Here is a 5,214-nt window from a genome sequence, read left to right on the forward strand (position 1 = left end):
ACCAGGATAATTAAATTATTTTAAATCAACCACTTAGATGGCTCTTCTTACTCATCAGAAGTTATCTGACACACGTTAAGGGCAGCATCATGAGGAGGTCATACATATCATGGGAATTGGACCAAAAAAATATCCAAGAGAGGTCTGCTGCTTACACCATAGCCAAGTTGGCATTATTTGCTATAATACAAGTAGGTACTCTGCACATTGTTCTCTATCATACTTAAGTGTAAGTTTTCTTGTAAAAGAGACAGAAAGAAGGAGAATATAGCTCAACGCCCTCCTTTCATCTGAATCCTCTCCATTTTTTAACTATGAAGTCCATATCATTAAATACACATATGAATAAACAGGATAAATTAAATTTTCTGAGTTTATTGCATCAAAGCAATGTAGATTCATTGTAGAGTCTCTGAAGCTAAAGAAATTTCAAGTAACTGTAAATTAACTAACATTATAGTAAATGATATAGAATAAATCTAAAACTTCCAGACAAAATGTCAGATGTCAATTAATATTTGCAAAAGGAACCTTGCCTGCTCAAAGCACTTCAGACAAACTATATCAGAAAACTCACAATTCAGCAAGCAAAGAAACAATATTAAGAATGTAAAAAGCAGAGAAGTGTTGACTATCAACATAGTGTTTAATAAAAGGAATAATAAATACTAAAAACAAGATGAGAAAAAGAAGAAAATTTTCAGCAACTTTGTTTACTTCTCTCTTCAGCTAATAATCAAGCAAAGAAAGACTCTTTTAAACCAGAAGAATTGCCATAGTCTTTTCTATCATGGAATCCTGAATAAAGTTTCTAGCCTCAAGGACCAGAAACAAATGGCAATATGGTCAATTTGGGTAATCGGCCAATGCAGAGACCATTCAACGCTGAAGGAAAATCATCCTGGGAAGCTTATTATGCCCAATTTAAAATAATAAGCCAAATGAACCATCAGACTAAGGGACAGAAAGCACTATTTCTTGCTGCCAGTCTAAAGGGAACCACTCTCATTGTGCTAAACAATTTGTCAGGAAGAGACAGAAAGAGCTCTCCAGCGTTATTAGCACATTAACCAGACTTCTTCTAGTTTAACACAGGGCAGAACTGGCCAGAGTGAAATTCAAGACTTCTGTTCAAAATATTGAATAATCATTGCACAAATCTACTCAGATGTCCCAGGACCAAAATAGCGTACAAACTCAATTTTCTGAAATATTTTCTAAGTCTTTAACCAGAAATAAAGTTATATTATTTTTACTTCAAAAAGACTTATTAGTGGGCCAGTAGGTGGCATGGTAGTTAAGGCACTAGACTCCCACAGGGTTGCTGAGATTCAAATCCTGGACCTTGCTGCTTGCTTTCTCACTTTCTTCTCTCTCTCTCTTGCTCTCGCTCTCGCTGTGTGTGTGTTTGTGTGTGTGTGTGTGTGTGTGTCTGGTAAGTGTATGTGCCTTATAGCAAATTAAAAATAGTAATAAATTAAATAAAAATTCCTTTTTAAAAGGATTTATTAATAATATTCTTTATTAATTTTGTTGGAAAATATTGCTTAAAATAAAATAAAGGGTGCCTGCCAGTATTCAGCCACGTTGGATTTGATACATGTGTGAGGAAACTAGCTGAGACCAGGACAAGGACAGCCTAAACTAGTTAGAGGAACCACTCCTAGGTGCTCATACAGGACCAGAAATAATTTCTGTGCCTAATAGTCACACTGAAAAAAGCAAAATTAGTGGCATATTTCAAACTATTTGAAAGGTCTTTTACCAATAGTGGAAAATAATGAGCCCTAGGATAAGCACTACTCTGTTCCCACTGAATAATTCTTTAAAGCAGGACTTAGCTAAAATACCTCTGAAAAAGGACACAATCAAAGGGCTAATACTACCTTGATTTTAAGACTTAATATAAAATGTCAATATATATTATTTTTAATTTACCAGAGGATGCATGCATTTCCCAAAGAGAAACAGAGAGACAGAAAGAGAGAGAGAGAGAAAGCACCCTCAATATGGCATGGCCATGGGACTTAGGACATAAATTCACATGTACCCAGGGTGTTTTTCAAGCTACCAAGTCCAACACTCAAACCATGTGGTTGGTCTTGTGGGATCCAGCCATCTTAACCAACAGACCATGAGCTGGCCCTAACGTTTCAATATTCAAGAGAGCATGGTATTACCAGCAAATTAGACAAATAAATCAATAGAATAGAATAGAAATTCCAGAAATAGATCCACACATTTTGACAAAATTCCACTATCAATTCACTGGAGAAGATAGATTTTTAAACAGATAACTCTGGGTCAATTTAATACTCATATTCAAACAAATAAAATTTAATCCATACCTTGCACCATATAAAAATTAAATAAAAATGAATTGTAGAACTCAAATGTAAAATTTAAAACTAAAGTGTCTCTAGGGGGAAAAAAAGGCAAGAAAGAAAAACATAGGGGAAAAGCTTTACAACCTTGGATTAGGCAATGATTTCTTTTTCTTTCTTTCTTTTTTTTTTCCAAATCAATTGTTGTCTTTTATTATCATCTTTAAAATGTCATACAAAGGCCTTAGAGATTAATGAACTGTACCCTTCTCAGAGACATAGATACCATCCAAGAATTTTCTTATATACTTATTTTTAACTGTCGTAGCTTGCTGTATCAAAGCAGCTGAGTTTGAAACAAGTTCAATATCATTGCCTTCAAGGATCAACTCATCTTTCTGGGCTTGAGATACTGAACAAGCAACACCTGGTCTCATTCAAACCCTCCGGGTGTATTTTTCACCCAAGAAATTTCGAATTTCAGACCCATTCTCCTGAATAACGACATTGATGGGGAAATGAGTGTGCACAGACCTCATCTTGTAGCGGAAGCCCAATGTAACACCCTTGGTCATGTTCTGGACGTGACCACAGATAGTGCGAACGGTCGCCAGTTCCTTTCTGTTTCCCCACCATTTGTCAATCTGCAGCCTCTTCTTCTTCCCAAGGAGGCTGAACTTGACATTGATGTGGTTGAAGTTGAAGTCCCTCCGCAGGGTTCCTTGGGGGCCCTTCATGATGATGGTGTGTCCCTTCAGGGTGATGTCGACATTCTCGGGAATGCTGACCATCTGGTTGCTGAGAATGATCTTCATCCTTGCAGTGGACACAGCAAAAAAAAAAAAAATTAAAAAAGCATGATTTCTGATATGATGCCAAAATCATTATCCGTAACAGAAAAAGTTGAGAGGTTGAATGTCAAAGAAATTAAAACATTCTGCTCTTTGAAAGAAACTGCTACAAAAATGAAGAGACAAACCCCAGTCTAGAAAAAAATTTACAAATTATATATGTAATAAAAAGAAACTGTGTAAGTAATATATAGTGCACTATCATATCTCAGTAAGAAGAAAATAAACAACCCAGTTATTACAGTGGGCAAAACATTTGAATAGACACTTCACCAACAAGTACATATGAATTGTAAGAAAGTTCATGAGAAGATGCTCAACAGCACTAGACATTAGGTAAATGCAAATTAAAATCCCAGGAGATGGCATTACTTATTATTCAAATTGCTAACATAAAAATGGACCATACCAAGTGTTGGCAAGGGCATGGAGGACCTGAAATTCTCACATACTGTTAGTGGGAAACTTGAAAGTTTCTTAAACAGTTAAACACACACCATATAATTCAGCTCAACTCCTAGGTATTTAAGTGAGAGAATGAAAGCACATGTCCATATGAAGATTTGCCAGCAAATGTTCATAGCTTTAACTGTAATAACCCAATACAGGAAGTAACAAAGTATCCATCAACAAGTAAATGGGTAAACATATTGCCATATACCCATAAGGAATACTACTCAGCAAAATAAAAATAATGAATTATTGACAAATGCAACATGGTTTGCATGGTTTGAGTCCTGGACCCAACATCTTGAGAATCATCCCAGGAGAATGTGCATCCATACCCTAAATTCTAAGAGGAGAATGGAGGAGAAGGGACTGCAGTGTGGTCATTCCCCCAGGAGGGTGATTTCTGACCTTCTCTCACTCTATCTCTGTCTCTCTCTCTCTCCAGCAAGCATATGCTTCCTATGACAAAAACCTTTAAAAAAAAAAAAAGTTGAAATTTTGTAGAGAAAATCCAGAGACTCCCTAGCTCTCTGGTTTCTGTTTGGGTTCAGACAAAAAAAGAGAAAGAGCAGAAGATCAGAAAGTAGAAGGAGAGGGAGGGAGATATCAATTTCCTCAACTTGCTCACAGCAAGGTTACACCAGGCCGACTACTCCTTTACCAAAGTTCTGCCTTGTCAGGTCCCATCAACACATAGTCTTCTCTGTTTCTAGGTCCACTAACCGCAATTTCCTTCCAGTCCTCCAGCCTTTATGGTGCAAATACAGTCTTCTATTACAATCTCTGGGGTATTTTTCTTTCAGATTTTCTATACTCCGACCACATTTCCTTCACAAACATGTCGTGTATTACCTGCCAGGGTTTCCACTGACAAAAAAGGCATATCTAAATACATCACTAATCATGCTAAATTCTCTGGTTAAAAGACTAATGGACAGAGGCCAGTTGGTAACATGGTGATTAAGACAACTGGATCTCACATGGCCAACAGTGCAGTTCGAGTCCCAAATCGCTTGGTCTGAAAAACACACCGAGTGCATGGGCATTCATGTCCTTAATCCTGAAGGAAAATTGAAAGAGAAGGGATTGTGACATGACCATCTGCCATTAGGGGTGCTTTTTCACTTTACGTCTCCCTCTGTCTCTGGTGAATGTACACATTCTCTAGCAAAAAATTAAATAAATAAATAAACCTAATGGACAGATTGAATTTAAAATCAGTAATAAAATCTAACTACATGCTATTTACAAGAACAGAGAAATCTCATGAATACAAAGATACTATTCAAAATAAAGTGAATATATCTATGTCACACCAAACATAAAGCCTCTCTGGAAATAAAGAAGGTGACCAAATGATGATAAAAATAAAAATTCATGGGACCAGCAGGTAGCATAGTGGTACAGGCGCTGGACTCCCACATGACAAACCATGTCACAAGTCCTGGACCTGGCAGCTTGAAAATCATGCTGGGTACACATGTATGCATGCCCAAAATCCCAGAAAAAGAATGGAGATGGGACTCTGGCAGGGCCATCCTCCCAGGGGGGTGATTTCTCTTTTTTTTTTTTTTTTTGGAGAGGTTTTT

General features: G+C 36.9%; 1 pseudogene; it reads right to left on the reverse strand.

Moving 5' to 3' along the window:
• Positions 1-2,575: 2,575 nt before the first annotated feature.
• LOC102502436 (60S ribosomal protein L9 pseudogene) lies at positions 2,576-3,139 on the reverse strand (annotated as a pseudogene).
• Between the last annotated feature and the right edge of the window lie 2,075 nt (positions 3,140-5,214).

Source organism: Tupaia chinensis, unplaced genomic scaffold (assembly GCF_000334495.1).
Source record: "Tupaia chinensis unplaced genomic scaffold, TupChi_1.0 Scaffold000062_1, whole genome shotgun sequence".
NCBI classification, from domain to species: domain Eukaryota; kingdom Metazoa; phylum Chordata; class Mammalia; order Scandentia; family Tupaiidae; genus Tupaia; species Tupaia belangeri.